The following is a 21,605-nucleotide window of genomic DNA, read 5'->3' on the forward strand; positions in this document are numbered from 1 at the left end:
AACCCCCATCACACCTGCACTGAGCATTACGCTGCGGAGAAAGCTTATCAGTGAATGGCTACTGACAGCGCTGCGAAATTTTGGTTCTAAAGCAATTTTTCCCGACCGTGCAATGAGGCCGCAATGCGAGACCGCAACGAGGCCGCAATTTGGTGACTTTATTCACTACCGCCCTTAGCCGGCAGATCTTAACCGTGCATCAGGAATGTGCATTTCCATTGGGGAACAATAGAAACTCTTATTTAGGCTAAACAAGCGCGCGTACGTACGTACTTACATGCCGCACTCGGGACATCTGCCATTCAAATATTCTGCCATGTAGCAGCACCGTAACCAAGTAATGTTACTGTTACGTGCTTCTGACAAAGACTCTAAATAACTCTGAAGGAGCGCAGTTCCGTGTAATATACGTTCTCTGCATTACGACACTGTAGCACTGGCTGGCCGGTGTGGCGGTCCCTGGAATGCATCACAAAAGCTCGTGAGGAACCTGGCTATTAAGTATCATCACAGAACACCTGTATATGGCATCATGCAGTCGAAAGATTAGCTACGCGTAGTAGATGCACATCAAACGCAAAGACGAAGTATACTTACGAGAAGCAAAACCCCGAAAAATAAGAGATCCACCGCTTCGTGCACTCCGAGCCTGCCATATGCCATATTATGGAAAGTGTCTGCGTTCACCCGGTGAACGTAGCGCAAGCGTTAGGTTCACCCAAACGTCACGTCCGGGACGCCACATCCGGTTTTTGTTTTTTCACGTCCGTGATGTCACATTCGGCCTTTTTGGCGGCATAATATGGCATATGGCAGGCTCGGAGTGCACGAAGCGGTGGATCGCTTATTTTTCGGGCTTTTGCTTCTCGTAAGTATACTTCGTCTTTGCGTTTGATGTGCATCTACTACGCGTAGCTAATCTTTCGACTGCATGATGCCATATATAGGTGTTCTGTGATGATACTTTATAGCCAGGTTCCTCACGAGCTTTTGTGATGCATTGCAGGGACCGCCACACCGGCCAGCCAGTGCTACAGTGTCCTAATGCAGAGAACGTATATTACACGGAACTGCGCTCCTTCAGAGTTATTTGAGTCTTTGTCAGAAGCACGTAACAGTAACATTACTTGGTTACGGTGCTGCTACATGGCAGAATATTTGAATGGCAGATGTCCCGAGTGCGGCATGTAAGTACGTACGTATGCGCGCTTGTTTAGCCTAAATAAGAGTTTCTATTGTTCCCCAATGGAAATGCACATTCCTGATGCATGGTTCAGATCTGCCGGCTAAGGGCGGTAGGGTAGTGAATAAAGTCACCAAATTGCGGCCTCGTTGCGGTCTCGCATTGCGGCCTCATTGCACGGTCGGGAAAAATTGCTTTAGAACCAAAATTTCGCTGCGCTGTCAGTAGCCATTCACTGATAAGCTTTCTCCGCAGCGTAATGCTCAGTGCAGATGTGATGGGGGTTGTGTGTGCGGTCGGTATGTGACCGATATTCCTGAACGCAGTGTCATTCAGCGATGTGCACAGCTGTGGCTGATTGTAGAATGTGGGCTGTGACAGGAGTGATGGGGACCATGCTCCTGCCTCGGCCAAGGTTGCAGCGATTTCAGAGCTGCAGGGAGCGCCCAGGCAGAACCTAATCTCGGCCCTATGCTGCAGCTCCAGCTTCTTGAGACGGGCACGTGGTAGTGCCACGAGTGGGAGGACGTACCGCAGGCGTGAGGTGGCTACTGCATGGTACAGCCGCAGAGCCCACCTAGTGGTGCAGCTCTGTCCTCGGGCAACAAGCTGGGAGACTGCCTTGTGGACCCGGAGGACCTGGACATGCAGGGTCTTGACAGCAGGCAGCCAGGTCAGCCGGTGATGAACGTGTAGCCCCGGGTACGTCACTGCCGGGCTTCAAGGTCGCCTTCCAGTTGCAGCTGTGCAGCGGGCGGTTGCTCTTGGGTGGAGCAGCATGGCCTCCGTCTTCCTTGCCGAGATGGCAAGGCCAATGCAGCTCAGGTAAGCAGCGGCGGTGTCGAGGGCTCTTTGCAGAGCCGAGCGCGCACTGCTGTGGCTGTGTGGTGGATTTCGCACACATAGGGCGATGTGGTCCGCGTTGATGGAGGTATTCACGTGGTTGTGGGGGTCAGTCTGCAGGACAGCAGGCAGTCGGGCCAGGTTGAACAGGAAAGGGCTCACCACTGATCCTTGTGGGACGCCCTCTACCAAATAGGTCCAGGGCCTGCTGAACGACTGGATAGGGCAGGCCGTCAAAGGCCCCCTTCATGCCGATAAGCACCAGGAGCACGGCGTCACCGCAGGCCTTGGCCTCTTCCAGCGTGGAGACCACGTCCACGATGGAGTCCGCACTGCATCAGCTCCGCCGGAAGCCTATCTGCTCATCGGCCAGAAAGCAATGGCCTCCATCAGCTTGCAAGCAGCAGAGGTGAGTGAGACTGGCCGATAGGAGCTCACGTTTTTCAGCCGGCCTTCAGGATGGGGGCCACGTAGGCTGTGCGCCATGACTCCGGCACCTGCCCTGACTGCCAGATGTTTAAGCAGTCAAGCAGGTGCAGCTGCTCGCTGGCGGCCAGGTCGCGAAGCATTTGGGTTCCTGGTGCACTGGGCTCCTGGTGCACTGCGATGCTTGGAGCTCGTGCAGCGTCAGCGGATCCTGGTAGATAGCCATAACCTGGCTCGATGGCCACCCTGGGTGGTGAGAGAGAAGGGAAGACGGAAAGGCAGGGAGGTTAACCAGGCTGAGTCCAGTTTGCTACCCTACACGTGGGGAGGGGAATGGGGAGTGAAAGAGGAAGAGAGAGAACTTAAGTGTAGGATGTCTATAGTCGGGCACTCAAGTCTGTTGCCCTCAGGCAGCGAAAAAGCGCTCAGACTGCTTTCTGGGCCGTTGTACTGTGAGGCCAGGCTCCCAAGACTGGATGACAGGCCATTTACAGAAGCGAAGACCCTGTGTGGTGGTTGTGCAGGCAGCTAGGCAGGCTGATGGAAGGCTGCCCTACCTTCAGGATGGCTGCAGTGCGTGGTACAGCCAGCGCAAACTGGTTGGCGAGGAGCTCCGCAAGGGCCTCTTCGCTGATGCTCAGCGTGATGGCCACGGCGAGGACAGGTTGTAGGCTTCATCTCCTGCTGGTGAGGGATTTGAGCAGTCTCCAAGCCAGGGGTCCCCTGGACCTGCCCTCGATGGCAGAGCAGAGGCTCCTCCTGCGCCGGGCTTGGCGTCTGCAGCGGGCATCTGCACGTCTGTACTCGGTCCAATGCTCTGCCTTGCCCGTCCGGATTGCTCCACGCTCCATACGGCGCCTGGAGGCACGAATGTTGAGCAGGTGGAGGTCCGGAGCGGGGGTATCTGGTTGGGTAGAGCACTGAACGGTGGCAGCCTGAGCACAATCCACGATGGCGCTCAGGAAGTCACGGCCATCGTCCAACTTGCTGCAGTGCTTCCGGAACAGGGACCAGTCTGTGACGTAAGTTCTTGATATGTATAGGCCTTCTCCCAGACCTGGGGCTGATCACAATAGGGAAGTGGTCAGACCCCCATTTGTCCGAAGTTGTGGCCCAGGAGTAGGAGCACTGCTCAGTGTTGAGGGAGAGGTCAATAGACAGTTTTAGTTTAGCGTACGCAACTATAGCGTACGCTATACGCTATAAAATAGCGTACGCTAAGCAGCGCACGTTTTCTACAATTTTAGTTGGCCGACGATATCTTCAGATCTCTGAGGCCGTATACCGTCGTTGCGGCTATTTCGCGCCTGTAGCAATAGGTGGCGCTGACATCTAGAACGTTTCTTTGGTTAGGCTTCGACTCGTTTGAAACGAGAAGCGATCTCGAAAACACCACGAAGTTGTCCATAATACTCTGTCGTCGAAGCGGCCTGAGACTAAGCGAAAGCCGTTTACACAGTTATTTGCTACGAACGAAGTGCATTTTACAAAAGCAACGCCAAATTCAATTCAAAGCGGGCAGCCGGGATCGCCGCCATGTTTCCCGCAAACTCCGCAAGCCCCGCAAAAACGCTAACGCTAACTCGTTTGCGTTGCGTACGCCCGCTATACCCGCTATTTCGTTTAGTGGTCAGCGCATGCGCAGTGACGACCCGCTATTTTTTAGCGTACGCAATGGAATAGCGTACGCTATACTAAAACTGTCTAATGGCCGTGCGAGCTCTGCGGTAGACGTAGGTGGGCTCCCTGGTGTTCCGAGGTCAGCAGGCCAGCTCAGCTCATGGCATCTGTGAGGCCTTTGCCTCAGCGGGTGCAGCTGCGGCTTCCCCAATCCGTGTGGTGTGCGTTGAAGTCACTGCACAGGACTGCATGCCCACCAAGGTGAACAGCCAGCTGGATGAGGCTGGAGAGATCCCACGGCTTTCCTGGACAGATGCAGATGCTCGCCACAGCCGTGTCCTGGCTGCCAAGGCGTACCACAACAGCGCATGACTCCAAGGGGCCACCGGCGATGTCAGTAACAGGTAGAACAGCACGCGCCAGGGTGCTGCGGACATAGATTGCCGTGCGTGGCTTTCCTGGCTTATGGACTCCATCTAGGCAGGGTGCCGCAGTGCAACTGCGTGTGGCACAGGTGGTGGCACCCGAGTAGTCGGGAAGCCGTAGGTTCTCGACCACGGCATATGTCTCCAGCAGTGCGAGTACCGTATAGTGCGGAATATAGGTTGAGGTTTTTTCCCAAAAATATTACTAAAAGTTCACCCCTTGACTTACATACCGGCCCTTGGCACAGCATGAATAGTCGTCTGGCAGCATGTAGGAGCGCAGACCTTTCGGCATCCACATTGTTATCGCCCCCTTGGTGACCGACGCGGCCCAACTCGCGGGCGCTGCGCGGTTCTTTATTCTGACGAAGTTCTTTATTCTATGGCGCAGTGCACCCGGAGCTCAAAGACAAGGTGGCGGATTTTGTCCGCGAGCATCGTGCCAGATCTTTGCCAGTCACAGCAGAACTCATCTGCATCAAAGCTATTGAGATCGCCCGAGAATCCGGACTGCCCAAGGAACAATTCAAGGGCTCCATTTATTGGGTTCGTCGCTTCATGCAACGCAAGGGATTCGCACTTCAACAGCGCAAATCAATCTGGCAGAAGCAGCCAGAGGCATACGAGGACAAGTTGGTTGAATTCCAGCGCTATGTTATCCGTCTCCGGCAGCAGCATGGCTACATGTTGGTACAGATCGGCAACGCTGATGAAATGCCGGTGTGGTTCGACATGCCGTCGCTCACCACAGTGTGCGAACGCGGCACAAAAGAAGTCGAGCTTCTTTCTACGGGGAACAAGCATTCACGGTGATGCTCGCGTGTACTGCAGATGGCAGAAAGCTGCCCCCATACATAATATTCAAGAGGAAGACGCTGCCGAAAGAGGCTTTCCCACGGGATGTCGTTCGCGTGAATGAAAAGGGCTATATGGACGAGGCCCTCATGCTCAATTGGATTAAGACCGTCTGGAATCGGCAACCAGGGGCACTCTTGCGGTGTCCGAGCATGCTCGTCTTGGATGCCTTTCGCGGGCACTTGACCGCAGGATTGAAGCTGGCACTCCGCGACGGGAGGACGGAACTCGCCGTCATTCCGGGAGGCATGACGTCAACACTTCAGCCACTGGACGTCGTGCTCAACAAGCCTGTTAAAGACCCTGTCCGTGAACAATATAATCAGTGGATGGCCGGCGACAACCTGATGACCCCAACCGGCCAGCTGTGCAGGCCGCCTCTCGTCACTGTGGCCACATGGGTGTCGCAGATTGTGCTCGCTGCCCGACGATACGGTGGTGTGGACATTCAAGAAGTGTTGCATAAGCAAGAAGTGTTGCAAAATTTTTTGCATAAGCCAGGAACGCACACAGGAGTCCAAAGAACTTTGTCACCAGGAGAAAAAGTTACAGCACAGTGGGTCGAGTCGTAACGAAACTTGCGAGCGTCCTGGGAGACGTCGGTGTTAAGCGGGGCGAGGCGAGACACAAACTGTTCCAAGAAAGGAACTGAAGGGGGTACAGGAGTCGAAAGGAATGATACATCAAGAATGAAACTTGGTGAACAGCCATAGATGAAGAAAAAATGTTAAAATCCAGTGGTACGTTGCGTAGCCATGTTATAGGCGAGTGTCATGAACGACAGGATTGCATCCCCGTTCGTGTGGCCAGGGTAGATGTACAGTCGCATGCAATATGACTTGCAACACTCTTGTTCGTTGTTGAAGGGGCTCCACGGCTGCGCAGCAGCTCTGACATTCGAAATAGCAGTTTAATAGACACCACTAATTGAAGCTGTGTTTCGGTCTGGAACTTACCATGTGTCTGCACAGCCGTACAGCCTTGGAACCCCTTCGACCACGGGCACCGGTGTTGCAATTCATATTGCACGTGACTGTACATCGCAATCATCAAGCTGTTGGTCTGCGGATGGTAACAGGAAGTCGTCTTGCGAATTGTGTTAGAGGCGCACAGAACTTCGGTAAGGATAGAAGAGAGGAAGACTGCTGCGGTCACTGAGGAGAACGCGCGGAGCGCTGCGGTGTAAGATAATGTTCTGTAGAAAGAAATCGGCGACTTCAGCAGCAGTCCAGGATGGTAGAGATGCTGTCTCCGCATAGCGTGTTGGATGGTCTATGGCCGTTGCAATCCAACGATTTCCATGTGAGGTCATGGGAAGAGGACCGTACAAGTCTATTCCAGCTACTTCAAAAGGCGAAGCGGGACAAGGCAGAGGTTGTAAAGAGCCAGAAGGAGCTGTTGGGTTTGCTTTGACAATGAACGCAGGGTGCAACATACTTCGCAACGTCTGAAGATGGGCCAGGCCAGGAGCAGCAACTTCATATTCTGTTGTAAGTCTTGTGTAGCCTAGAGGACCAGTCGTCGCATGATCGTGAAAGGCTTCAAGCACCTCACATTGCAGAGAACATGGTATGACCGGGACCCATTTGTTGCCATCGATGTGATAAATGTTGCGATGTAAAACCCCATTGTGCAGCTTGAATTGATTAAGTTGTCGACGAAGTCAGGCGTTTGGAGGTGACGAAGAATCTTCCATGCGTTGGAGAATAGTTCAGCAGTATGGGTCGATGCGTTAGTGGGACACAAGGACAGATGGGCTGTTGTGTCTTAGCCATTCGAGGGCTACAATGGGTAAAGCCGATGAAGAGGACTCAGGACGTACACAATCGCGGAGAGGTTATGGTGAATCGTCATGATTCGGCAGAGGGTAGCAAGAGAGAGCATTGGTGTCTTGATGCTTCTTTGCAGCCCTGTAGGTGACATTGAAATCGTACTCCTGTAGGTGAAGCACACAGCAACCCAGGTGACCTGATAAATTCTTTAGCGATGAAAGCCAGCACAGTGTGTTATGGTCGGTAACAACTGTGAAATGGCGGCCATGAAGACATGGGTGAAATTTTAGCACGGCCCAACAGCAAAGCACTCCTGCTTGGTTATGGTGTAGTAATTTTCTGCACTGGTTAGTGCACGACTAGCCTAAGCAATTACTCGTTCGCGGAATGTGTTGTCGCATTGTAGTAGAATGGCACCGGGACTGACTGCTAGCGTCGGTGTGAAAGATGGTGGGCGCGGTTGGATCAAAGTGGCGCAGTACTGGGTCTGACGTCAGGGCATGTTGCAAAAGCAGGAAAGCATGTTCACATTCGTCGGACGAAACAAAGGGTGCATTACTGGGGAGGAGTTGATGGAGCGGAGACGTAAGTGTAGCGAAGTTGCATATGAAGTGCCGGAAGAAGCAAGTCCAAGAAAACTGTGCATGTCTTTTTGACGCAGTGGACACAAAATTCGAGGATGGCAGTAAGCTTCTCGGGGTCCGGACGAATACCTTCTTTGCAGACTATGTGCCCCAGAACTTTGATGGCCTTGCTGGCCAAACTGCATTTGTGTGTGTGTGTGTGTGTGTGTGTGTGTGTGTGTGTGTGTGTGTGTGTGTGTGTGTGTGTGTGTGTGTGTGTGTGTGTGTGCGCGTGCGCGTGTGCGTGTGTTGAGCTGCAAACCAGCATTTGCAAGACAGGCAAGGACTTCATCAAGATGTTGCAAATGTTGTGAGAACATGGTTGAAAACACAATGTCGTCGAGATAGCACAGACAGGTTTTCCATTTCAAGCCACACAAGACTTATCGATCATGCGTTCGAATGTGGCAGGCACATTGCAGAGTCCAAAAGGCATCGCACTGAACTCGTAGAGCCCATCAGGGGTAGCAAATGTCGTTTTTGCTTTGTCGGATTTGGACATCGGTATTTGCCAGTAGCCTGGTCTAAAGTCAAGGCTAGAAAAATACTCAGCACCGTGGAGTGAATCTAGTGCATCATCCATCCGTGACACAGGGTGAACATCTTTGCGCACGATTTTGTTCAGCGCACGGTAACAGACGCAAGAACACACTGAGCTGTCTTCGTGACAATTGCAACGACATGAGTGTCAACAGCTCAAGTGACAGTTGATCCACGAGGCAACAGTTGGGGTTCGATTTGGTTTATTGCAGTAAGCAATGCAGACCCCTCAGAGAAGCGAATAAGGCCAGGGGTAATCAGAATTGCTCGAGATAGGGTATGGTCATAGGGTAGAATGAATACGCCGCCATCCACAATGTTACAGGAGTTGACACCTATAATCTTTTCTCTAGGTGGCCAAAGAACGTAATCGGAAGAGGTGACGAGACGAATGCATTCTTCGTGGTTAGGAAGAGAATTGCCAGTGGCATCATCCAGTTGTGTGAGGCGCTGATGACAAGAGATAGAAGCAAACGCCAAAGATAAGTAGTCCCACCCCAAGATGAGTTCATGGGTCACTCACGAAATACCGCAAAAACAATGTGGTGAAGAATTTAGTCTATGGACACACGAACAGGACACGGTGCGATTGGACGAATAATAACCTTGGCCGCTGCACAAAGAGAAAGGCCGGAGTAAGGCAATTCTTGTGTTTTATAGAGTCCCAAACAGTCACATGGCAATAATCGCCAAGCGTCTTGTAACATGGAGCCACCTCAGAATTGCGCCAAACAAAGATGATGGATGCAGCCAGTCTTGCCAGATAACTACATTTTGACTATTCTGTATTGTTTGCATTTTTTGTGTAAAAGGAATTGTCGCAGAGAGTTTTATCTTCAGTGGCCTTCAGTTGACGTCATCTGCTACAACTAGCACATAAGTTAACTCCCTAGCACCACTAGGATGGAGACATTGTGTCGTGGGGTGCTTCCTTAAAAGTGGACAAGAAGATTCTAAAGGAAAAGTGTGAGATGGTCACAGTAATAACCAAGGCATTTGGCATGGGAATGACCCAGCTATGAAAGTATTATCAGATGTGGACAAGCATATAATACTAAATGGCGCCTTGCACGAGTCCCAAGTGTCAAATGTAATGAGTATTGTGCATTGAAAGGGCCAAAAATGTTTTGTACATGCAAGGGAACACTATGGGCATTTGATAACAGTTGCTAAGATGTACTACATTAACAGGAACCAAACGAACTCCCTTAGACATAAGCATGCAGCAAATTCAAGGACTAGATGAAGCTTCAAAGAAGTAACTGCATTTCATGTAGGATAGGTGTGAATGACCTTTGTGCACGAGATCAGTGACAAAAACACTAAATGAATGCAGTACAGTGTCTGTATCATATCTTGTGCAGACCAAACTAGCCTGGAGTTTCAGCGTTCCTTGTCAGTTCATTTAAATAGGCACTACATTGTTCAAAGTGCAATATTGTTCTACAAAACATAATATGCAAGATGTAGCATGCTAACCCTCGTGGCTCAACAACTACGTACTGAACCGAAACCTCAATGAGCAGTGAAGCTTCCTTGTAATTTTCATCGTAACCATACTTTCGCTCTTGAAAGTGAACCTCTTTAGTGAATTTGCTTGTGTATTAATTTTTCTTTAGGCAAGTATTTTTTGTACATGTTAATGTCTCAATCCTGCTTTTTCTTTCCGGGGCTAAAACAAAATGCCTCTTATTTCACTTTGATCTTTTGACCTAGGAAGCCATCATCTGGTGCTGTGTACAGCAAGCACATGCTTCGGGCAAGGAGGGAGCCAGCACCATATCTACATCAGCAAGAACCTTGGTGCTCAAAATAAACATTTTCTGTGCAAATACCTGTCTTTTTATACTTCCAGCATGAATTAATAAGTTTCTTTTGCCTTCACATGCAGGAAGGTTTATAGGAATAAATAGTGACTGTTGAATGCCCAGGAAAAGCCTTGAAGCCATTCTACTTGTACAGTGATAAAGTACATGTGTACTTGAACTTGATAGTACAGAAACGAAAGGCAAAGTAACAGGCAAAATGCTCGGGGCAGCAGTCGTATAAATGGTAGATGAACACAGCTAATTGTGCTGTCCAGTTTCATTCAGTTTGACCAAATGTTGCAAGAATTGCCTTCAATATGAATCATTCAGTTTAGCCAGCTAAAGTCGAACTCGTACAAACTTTGGAATGTCTGCTGGGAATTTTAGCATAAATGGTATGTGTGCATCCTTCAGCAGCACCACAAGCCCAGTAAGGTTTTTGCGTTACTGTCCCCCCTCCCTTGGGGTTATTGCAGTGTCTACTTCAAGTGCTTGAGGGTATAATGGAAAATGACTCCATTCTCCAATGAGAAGGCTATATAAATATGCAGGACAAGAGCTTGTAGGCCTGGTTATAAGCATGAATTAGATATGTATAGACCAAAGGCAATATGAATACAATATGTTAAATTGCATCCATATGTGGGAACTGCCCACATCAAAGGAAAGAAAGTGCAATACTTGCAACCTACCAACATAAACATCAGTCTAGGGAAGGATTCTGTAAGGATCCACTAAGTGGACTGTTTCAGCACACATTGATTAGGTAGAGCTATAAGCTGGTAGAGCAAGTGACAATCATCACCATGGGCTCTCGTGCTCTATTCATTCAGCGTGTACTGGAATGGACAGTCCACTTAGTCAACACTTACAGACTAGCCCCCTAGGGCTGTGGAAGCACGCAGTATATTAAGCTTAAGTCTGGAGTGCTACCTTCTGCTTATGTGGCAAGTCCTCCTGTTTACCTGTTCCTTTCAACTGAGAGCTGAGCACTGCCTAGGTTAAGTCAGAAAAAGCAACCAGCGTCCATAGAATTCAAACTATTACTATTTGCCCTATATAAGGGGACAGTGAAGCCTAAAATGACACTTGACCTGGGCCATATTTTTCGCGATATGCCCGAGAATATTGGGATTTCCCATCAATTTTACCCTTCCTACATCACATAGTGAACAACCTGAAAACTTAACACTGTTACGCAGAGCGATGAAGGGTCAGGATTTGAGCGAGAAAACAACACATGACACCTGAGCGCAAACTATGAACTGGTTTATTTTTCTGCAAGTGAAGCGTACATAAAGCCTACACGCATGCACAGGAGTCCTCTTCCCGGTCTACCTACACCCTCTATTGTCGGTGATTATGCTAATCTCTTTATTGCTGAGTGAAATAGACGGCGGGCTGACACATGAGCCCTGTGGGTCCACCTTGAGGTTGTATGCTTCCACGACTTGTCTTTTCCTTTGGTTCCTACTTTTCAGCAGAATCATTGCCTTGTGATAATCACAAGTTGATAGTTTGTGCTCAGGTGTCTATTGTTTTCTCGCTCAAGTCCTGTCCCTTCGTCACTCCGCACAACAGTGTTAAGTATGTTGAACCAACTAGCACACTGCACAATTTTCCTGATCTTGAAAACAATTGTAAACTAAAGTCCGTGAGAAACAAAGTGTTCTGTCATGACATACAGATTTATGCATGATCACTTTGCTATATAAAAATACAATTTTAGCCAATGTTAACGAAGAGCTTCACTTCTGGAGTTCACTTAAATAATGTCTGTGATGCATTGTGACAGTACGAGGTCCTGGAGATCCTACTGTGGAGATATGTCAACATTGAGCCTATTCCTGTTTAATGTATGGATAGATGCCTTCACGAAGAGTTGGAGAAACTGCACAATACAATGTTTTATATCACATGTAATAATTATGCTGTGATAAAGTGTACACGCTGAGCTTAATGTTTTAGAAAAGCTCAAGAAAAGGCTCCAGAATAGGTATGATGGATAGGCAACCTTTTATTTGGCTCTCTTCATAGTGAAATCTAGACGCATCACCTCAGCCACACTTAGTAAAATCTGTGGGCTCGTACTGCCCATGCCTTTACTGCACAAGTTGCCTTGGTGCTCCCAGTCTTGACAGGTAACACTTAAGCACACTCTCATGCACGTGTTTGTTCCAAAGCTACAGCTGCTAACTAAAGTAACTCCCACATGCGATTCTGTAACTCTAGACCTAACTGCAAAAACGGATGCAGTACTACGAGTTTGGCATGGACTCCACATGACATGTGCACAACTTCAAATTTCGTATAGGCAACAGATAACTGGTAACCTGTTAGAGTAACAAAATGGATGCCAAGGAAAATTCACCCAAAGCCTTAGGCAGGAAAATGAGGTGTTGTGATGAGATAAATAGCAATCACATTTGATCGAATGACTAAAAGCTGGCAGGGGTATTGCATTTGACATGATTGAAATGAGCTGCAGCATGGCATGGTAACTGTGGCAGCCTTTACAATGCCGCGCTCTCTGAATTACAGTTATGTGCATCCATATGCTGCAGCGACCAACTGTTTTTATTCAAGAAAGCCAGGTTTGTGGTTCAGCACACATCATACGCTGGCAAACTCACTGATGAGTCAACTCCCTGAGATCATGCCATGAGTCTGAGTGAGCCCAGCTGAGCAGTATTTTGGCGAGTTTGAGCCCGAGTGAGCTCGGCTGAGAAGTATGTTCTTATGAGTTCAAGTGAGCAGCTAATTATAATTTTGGCGAGTCTAAATAGTGAGTTCCGATTATTTTTCCAACATATATATGGTCCGTGTACTTTCGAAATTCAGCTACGACACTTGCGCATAGGTTGGAAATTAAGCTTCTCGCCAAGTGACTACTGCATAAATGATCATAGAGCTAGCGAAGAACGATACGCCTTAATGATGCAGCGTGCCGCGCGGGATCCATGTGTGCAGCGTGCCAGTGGATGGGTGCGTGTTTGGGAAATTAGGGGGTTTCGACCCATCCACAGATAATTTACATAATACCTTTCTCCATAGTGTATTATTGCGATAGCAATTTTTGGACACCCTAAGCGAATTTTCGCCATCGCCCTGATGTTTGGTTTAAAGTCCAAGTGTGACAAAAATTATAGTGCTCCGTTGCATCCCACATGCTGGGGTTAATTGCGAATGAAAGGGTGCGATTGTGAGCCGAGAAGGATGGCAGCTTTATGCGCGCTGTCCACGTCCCGTGATCAAGTGCGCGCTAGGGTCAGAGAGCGCGCGACGTCTCTTGCCTGGCCGTGCCCGTGCATATGGCTGTCCGCGCGCAGCAGAGTGCATATACACGGCCCGCGCGTGCCACATTTTTTAAAAGTAATTTGCGGCCGGTGTAAAGGCGGCAAGCCGACGTGGCTGCTGGTTTCACGAGTGTCAATAGGAAGTAGCGATATCTAAGTTTCGGGCGAAACTTAGAGAACAGTGACTTCCTTAGAGGGGCCAAAATTTTGGGGCGCATGAGCGGCACCTATAGTAGAATGCAGTGTTCCATTGTAAAAAAAAAAAATTGATGTAACAAAATAGAGTGCTGAGTGTTACGTCTTTGTTACATCAAGGTTCAACAAAAATTAAGCGCTGGAAATCAGCGCTGGACGCACATGCAACTCCTTACTCCACACTGAAAACATTTTTTTTAAATACTTTGTACATTTGTATAAATCCCTACCTGCGGATATTCCTCTGGTTTAGCCTAATTATGTGCTGCCTACTTAACTTACTGACTCAGCATACGTATCATTGCGAAATTTATAATTTTTTGCTTTTAGAAAAAGCATCGAGTTATTGAATTTTGCGAACAGAAAAAAAATTGCAACTTCCAATATAGCGCGCTTCCTAGGCTATTAAATAGCTACAATGTTCAAGGAACGTACTGTTTCCATGAGTGGTTTACTCATGCAGTAAGATGTACTGCTCCTACACCTTATAATAAAAAGCATATGCATCGACACATAGCAGCTGATATTCTTGCTTATTTTCTCATCACAGAGGTAGATGGGGCACATGAACCAATATGCTCACACAAATCAACGTGACCAACTACTGCGGAGACATGGCAACGAATTCTTTGTTTACCTTGTACACCACAAGTGCGAGGTTTGCGCATTAATTTGACTTCATGAAACCCTATTTATACTACAGGCTTTACGGCAATGCTTGCATGCAGTGCGGTGAAGCGCTCGACGAAACTGCACATATTATATGATTTGTTTGATATTAACTCGAGATGCAAACATTTGTGCAGGCAGGCAAGCAATGATTCCATTCACGCAGCGCACCAAAATAGCGAGGTATATGCATTGATCTGGTTTCATGACATCGTACTTTTGCCACTAGCTTTACGGCAGTGCTTGTGTATAGTGCTGCGAAGCACGACGGAACTGCACGTTATTATACTGTGTGCTTGAAATCCACTCGAGATGCAAACGTTTGTGCAGGCAGGAAACGAATGATTTAATTCACGTAGCACAACACGAGAGCGCGCTCTATGCAGTCCTTTGATTGAATAAAACTCTATTTCTGCCACAGGCTTCACAGCAATGCTTGTGTAGAGGGCTGTGAAGCTCGACGCAGCTGTAACAACATCCCACAGTACACCCGATTTTTACCGAGTTTGTTTTAAAGGGCCCCTCACAGGCTACATAACAAATTTTGGTTATACACTGAAAGTTGTTACGTGCCCTATAAGAAGTGTTCTACCGCAAGCATTTTTCAAATTGGTTCATTAACAGCAGATAGAGAATGATTGAAGTGCCGCGAACGCATGATTTCAGGAGGCGAGCGTCGCCGCCTATATAAACACTCTCTCGACATTCCCCGTTTCGCCTGTGTAAGCAAATTTCCTTCACTGCGTTCTCCCATACCGGAGCCGAGGGGTCGCGGCGGGTATACCCTGCCGTCTTCTTTTTTTCACCGTCACCGGCACACTTCCGGTGACGGTGTCGCGCGAGCTGTTGCGCTTGTCTCGTTTCCTGTAGCGGACGATAGTGCGCGCTCTACACGAGAACACGTGATTAGCGGTATAAGTCAGTGCCCCAGCACTGAGGCAAACGCGAGAGGATAAAAGAGCATTCATGATCGCAATGCTGGAACACAGTAGACAATGACGTATAGTTTCATTCTCTGCGCGCGTGCAAACGTCGGGAAAAGGAGACGAAACGGAAATTCATCTCTCTTGCTACAGTGCGAAGTAAAACAAAAGCACCCAGACATTCGGGTTGTATTTTTCATTATTTCTCTAAACTTTAATTAGTTCACTGCAGCAACAGATTCAACAAATAACTGATGCTGCCTTGAATCTAAGCCACGTGTCACTCTGAGTGCCATCACAGCACAGCCTGTGCTCCTATGCAGCAGCAAAGTTACGGGCATTCATCTGCTTGCTGCTGCGATAACATTATGACACTTTAACTCAGAGGTACGATTTTTGTTGTGTTAGATTATAGATAGCCAGTAGACTACTTGTCTGATGTTAAATGCTATGAAACACTGGCAATCCACGATGCACTCAACGAAAACGTTTTTATACTGTGTGTGGCGTGACTCACCAGTGACCCACACGCAAGAATTCTTGCTCTTGTGTTGCCATCTGAGGTTTGAAATTGCAACTAATATATATTTTTATTGCATTGGACATGGGGTGGCATGTTTGTTTCGGAGAGTGGAGTGGCGGCGCATTTCTCAGTTGGGTTTCTTGCAAACTTTCGCAGCAGTCTTTGAAATACGTGCCATTGGAATAAGTACCTGCATTTTTCTTGCTACTCCCAAACTTTTCAGCGTGTCTAATAGATAGATCCTCATGCCCCTTACGGATGAAAAAAAAAAGCACAATGCAGAGGAAACAAATAAACTTAGTTTTGGGCCAGAAGAATGCACCAGCAACTTCGCGATCACCAGCGGATGAGTCAAGTGCTTCAGTGTCAGATGTTCAGCAGTGGACAGTGAAATCAGTGACAAAGATAGTGTTTACGAACCATCACAGACCTCAGCCAGCATGTCGAATGGAGAGTCAGACCTGACTGATGATTCTGAGGTGAATGATTCAGGACACAATGCTCTCATTTCTCTCAGCCCATCTCTAGAGAAATGGACACCGGCAACAACCACTTCGCCTAGTGTGACACCACACGTACTCTAGGCCGCCCACTATCATTCAGTTGCCATCTAGCCGTTGTGCCCCATCTTTATGTTCACTGTTTATTACGGATGACATTTGGCAAATGATGGTCAATGAAACAAACAGGTTCACACAAGTGTTGAAGTCAACTACTCCTAAATCTAAATCACGCTTGAAAAATTGGACGGAAACCAATGCCAAAGAAATTAAAGCATTTATTCGAATACTGATTTGTATTGGTCTCCTCCGTCTTCCTACTCCCAAATCTAAATCAAAGTGGAAAAATTAGATGGAAACCAATCTCCAACAAACGAAAGCATTTGTTGGAATACCAATTTGTATTAATCTCGTCCATCTTCCTATCCGAGTCACTACTGGGCAAAAAGTAACCTGTATGGTGTTGAACTCATTCATCAAAATATGAGCCGTGACCGCCTTCTCCCTACTTTTGAGCTTCCGGCATTTTGCGGACAATTAACTGGTTGCAGAGTTGCAGGATCATGTCTTTAAGATCCATCCTCTGGTAGAGAAATTGAACCAAAATTTTTGCCACTGTGCTTGAGCCAGGAAAGGAGGTTGTGATAGATGAAACAATAGTGCCATGGTGTGGCAGACTTTCGTTCTTACAGAGTAAGGCTGTTCAAGGCATGTACCAAAGACGGTTACAGGCTAAAGGTTGATGTATATGCCGGAAAGTGTGACTGAACAATTGGCATCGGACATGCCGAAGATGTATGCTTGAAACTCCTGCAAAATTACAAGGAAGTTGTGTGCCCACTGTCCGTAGACAACTTCTACATGAGCTTGCCGCTCACTTTTCGCCTTCTAAAGGAAGACACTTTCATTCGTGGCACAGTTCGCTCAGTGAGGAAAGGGCTGCCAAAAGATCTCACTGAAGTAAAGGTTGCAAATGGCAGTGTTACCGAACTTCAGTCCAAAAATGGAGTGAAGGCACTGAAGTGGATGGACAAGAGGCCTGTTCTGATACTCACATCTGTCGCCAAATATGAAGCAACTTTGGTGGACAGTGGGAAGAAAACAAGGGACGGTGCACCAATCATGAAACATCAGGCCGGTCTCGATTACAATGCAGCAAAAAAGGGCGTCGACTATAGTGACCAAATGACGTTATACCACAACTGCCTTAGAAAAGGACTCAAGTGGTACAGAAAGGTAGCTGTTGAGTTGCTTGTTGGATGTGTCATCATAAATGCGTGGAACATTCGTGGCATGCTTGAAGGAAACTCTACGCCAATTATAAAATTTCAAGATGAACTGGCTCATTCATTCACTGTTCGGCCCTCGTCAAGACAACATCGAAGAAACTCGTGGGAGAAGTGTCCACATGCTAAGAAAAACTGGCACATCGGCACACGACACTCAGTGGCTCTGCACTGGCTGCTATGCGGCCAACAGTACCAGCAGTAGCCCAAACTCTATGGAGAGAGTGAGAAAAGCGACCACTTTCTGTGAATAACGCCCCGGCAAGCCATTCATCTGTTTGTTGTGCTTTAATTCTAAGCACAAGTAACCTGAGAAGCAAGCTAGCTTCAACTGTAAAATGAGTAGGATGAAAACTTCAAGACATGGCTAATGTTCATACTAAATTTTAGCCTTTCTCTAACTAATAAATATTTCTAACACAGGAACTGACTTCTTGTCTTTTTTAATTGCAAGCACTTTATAGTTCAACATAGGTTTCTAGCATCTTGAATCCATTGAGGGGCTACAGAATGTATTAAAGAAAGCTAAAAATGCATAATGTTGTGCTGAATGTGATCAAGACACATGTACAAGAAACTATAGTCATTAGTTCGATGAGGACAGTAATATGCTTTAGCAAGTTAGAACTTTGTTACCAACTTGCCCACATTCACATCTTAACAGATTTAACAATGTTTCCACTACGTGGAGAACCTTGATCTACAGTGCTTTTATCATACTGAAGAAGGTTGGTGTTCCTATTATAACACGTGTACTTAAGAAGCTCAATATCTCAGGATTTCATGTTGTTTTACTTGACATAAGCTTACGAGGCTTACAGATTACGTGCTCGTATCTCAACGTAAACACTTACTTCCTTTTCAATGATTTTCATTTCTGTAAAAGCACAGTAAATTTCGTCAGACGAGAAGTGCAAATGTGTTTTTTATTCTTTCATACTTGGTGCTTGCTATTATACAACTTACTTATATCAACTTGCTTGTTTAGAAAACTCATAAAAAACACTCCCCCCACCTTCTTCTTTCTTCTTTTACTTTCCATTGACTCTGACTTTCATTATGCTAATAAACTTCAGAAGAGCTTGCTCTCAGGCTAGTTTGTACACACTGCTAAGAATGAAAAAATGGAGAGAAAACGGGACAAGAAAGAAAGGCCTACAGAATGCTGATTTGCGCGCGGCAATCTATATCAAGGACGAGGTGCTGGACCAGGGAAGCTAAGAAGCCGCCACAACAAACTATGGGAGCTAGGTGAATGGCTTCGATGTCCACACAGAAACATAAATATAGGAATGTTATAGAATGCTGTGTCATTCAACAACCCCGTGAATGTTGAAAAGTGGGACAGTGATTAGCTGAAAAGAGTTTCAGAGAGCTCCAGGGAGTGGGGAGGATGATACAGTAAGGGGGCTAGGGTGGTGACATGCATTAAGGGCATCAAGAATGAAGTGAAAAATTATGGAACATAGGGGGATTGTCTCATCACTGCTCGATCGCTCAACACCAGATGGCTGTGGCCAGTTGCCTTAGCTGAGATTCACCTACCCTGTCATAGCATGTGCTGTGCTTGCTGCTTTGCAGTCTTTAGAATAGGCAGGTGTCAGGGAAGCATGCCCATAATGCCTGCAATTAAGTAATAGGCGACTTGCAAAATAGTGCCCGCTCTCTTCCATACACAGCCATGGCTGAACCACTCACTAGGAAATCTGGTAAGAAAATAACGCTGATCTTCACTGTTACTTGGGCTGCAACAAGTCTGGGCTGCAAACAAGACACAAGACAGAGCGCTGTCATGTTTTTAGCACAGTTCACTTTCCTAAGTAATGTAACAACAAGGTCATAATATACATTATATAAATACATCAATTTGTAAACAAAATGTTATTTTTAATATAGTCATTTTTAAAAACAGCACAAGGATGATAGCATAATTTTAGGCGTAGTCTTAGCAATGAAAAACTTTTGTCAGAAGTTAAGCAAAGTTTTGGCAACGTAAAAATGTGCATCCTCATTGCTAAAGCATTCCTGTCCGGGGAGTGCTAGGAGTTTGTCTTGGTGTGATCTAGCACTACACATTTATGTAGTGCTAGAGAGAGAGGTGATGGGGGAGTGGTAGTGACCAGTGGAGAATCCTTCCCTGAAATGAATTTCTGGCTACGTCACTGAATGTCTGCAATGCCTTGTAATAGCAATAGGTCTTGGATTATAACACTATAGATGATACCAGTGAACCTATTGAGCCTATTACTGTTTAGTGAGGTGATGTATGTTTTCCCAAAGAATTATAGAAACTGTACAATGGAATGTTTTGTACCACCTGTAATAACCATGCCGTAAGAAAACAGAAAGGCTGAGCTTAGATGTTGTAGGAAATCTCTTAAGAGGCTCAAGGATCGGTAAAGGTGACTGACTTCTGTATTCTCCACTCAACCCTCCACCTGGATTCAAATGCACAGCAGCCCCACTCCTTGACACAGGCGGTTGCTTAGCTTTAATTAAACTTCATGTCAATTACTGTGAAACACAGTGTCGTCTTCAGTCAAGGGGTGGCACTGGGCTCATCTCAGTGGAATGAAGCTTCCAGTCATAGATGGTTTCAGAATACAGGGTGTGTGACCTCACATTTTACTCTCTTCGTCGTGAAATCTAGACACCAAAGCCTCGGTTTGAACAAGTAATGCTTTAAGCGCTCTCTCATGCATATGTTTGCTTTAAGGCAGAGTCAGCTTACTATTTCCTGCTTCTGCCACATGCAAATGACACAAAAATATCTCAATAAAATGATTGTGATTTAAGTGGTACACACTCTCTGCAATGTGATTAAATGTTTGTAATAAAAGAAGCACTACTCAAGTGCTGGTCAGCATCTGCAGCATTATGTTCACCAAGATAGCTTTTTTGTCTCAATATATTCAATATTGTTGCAAATTTAAGAGGTTTTGCAGCTAACATGTAGCTGTCAACTTGTGTCTCGAGAACATACAGCTTTAGTTGAGAGGAGCGCTATATTGCATGAGACAAAGGAGCATTTTTAGACTGCTTGTTTTATTTATGTGTGAAAAACAATTGTGAAGGTTTTAATAGCAAAGTAATACAGTAGGTGTTGGCAACGCGAACAAGCCATGCAAAGTGTATGCATTAGAAATGAACTATCCAGATGAGGACCCCCCACCCCACTGATATATGTCAATGCTATAATATCAAATGCTGTGACATTTAACACATATGGTGACTAAAAAAAAGGATAACTAAAGCAAGAGCAGCATTAATAAAACAACAATATCAACTGCAAAATTTATACAATTTTTCTCAAAACTTTTATCTTCGCATAAACTGTGGCCTCACACACTGTGGGCACTTTTGCTAACAACCTTCACATTTCACTAGTGCTAATTCTAGCTTCCCTTTAGCTTCTAGCTTCCAGCTCAACTGCGATGTTTTGAACGTCAGGGCATGTGCAAGTGAAAATTAGTTTGTGATGGCCATGTGGATCTGTTTCTCTGCCTGAATAATAGGGAGAGGAGGGCAATATAATTGCCTTGAGAACTATTAAGCAGAAGCAGCATGGTGGATGAGGAGCAGTGGCCGGAATAAAACATTTCAGGAGTTCAATGTAGTAAGGATACAGGAGTCATATGATTAACTTCGCAAGAATATGAGGCCATTATAACACTAACCCAAGTAACCACGGATATCCGGGCGACGTCCGACGGACGTCCTTTCTGGATATTCGGGATGTCCGTGGGATATCCATGAATGTCCGACGTACGTCCGAGGGACGTCCCTGGGGAATCCAAAGGTAATCGCTTTGGCATCCGTAGTACGTCCGACGCGGACATCCAGCATGGACATTCAGGGGACGTTCAGGATATATATATATATATATATATATATATATATATATATGTGTGTGTGTGTGTGTGTGTGTGTGTGTGTGTGTGTGTGTGTGTGTGTGTGTGTGTCTTCCCGGGGATATTCCAGATATACACATGCCTTGAAGCGACAGTAGTGGCCGGGACACATTCAAGCACCGGACCATTATATATACATATATTACATTGGTCTAATGTTTGAATGCATTCTTGTTTTAAATAAACGAGAAATGAACTTACACCAAC

General features: G+C 46.6%; 1 long non-coding RNA gene across 3 annotated transcripts; it reads left to right on the forward strand.

The window, feature by feature from the left end:
* Positions 1-741: 741 nt before the first annotated feature.
* On the forward strand, positions 742-10,105 carry LOC139047306 (uncharacterized). Of its 3 annotated transcripts, XR_011507084.1 has the most exons (4): positions 748-1,187; positions 1,664-2,008; positions 2,140-2,435; positions 10,004-10,105. It is a non-coding gene; the product is annotated as an uncharacterized lncRNA (long non-coding RNA). The 3 variants fall into 3 exon arrangements; XR_011507083.1 differs by having other exon boundaries at positions 742-1,187; positions 1,664-2,435; XR_011507085.1 differs by having other exon boundaries at positions 749-868; positions 1,664-2,435.
* The last annotated feature ends 11,500 nt before the right edge of the window (positions 10,106-21,605 follow it).

This window comes from Dermacentor albipictus, chromosome 7 (assembly GCF_038994185.2).
Source record: "Dermacentor albipictus isolate Rhodes 1998 colony chromosome 7, USDA_Dalb.pri_finalv2, whole genome shotgun sequence".
Lineage (NCBI taxonomy): Eukaryota > Metazoa > Arthropoda > Arachnida > Ixodida > Ixodidae > Dermacentor > Dermacentor albipictus.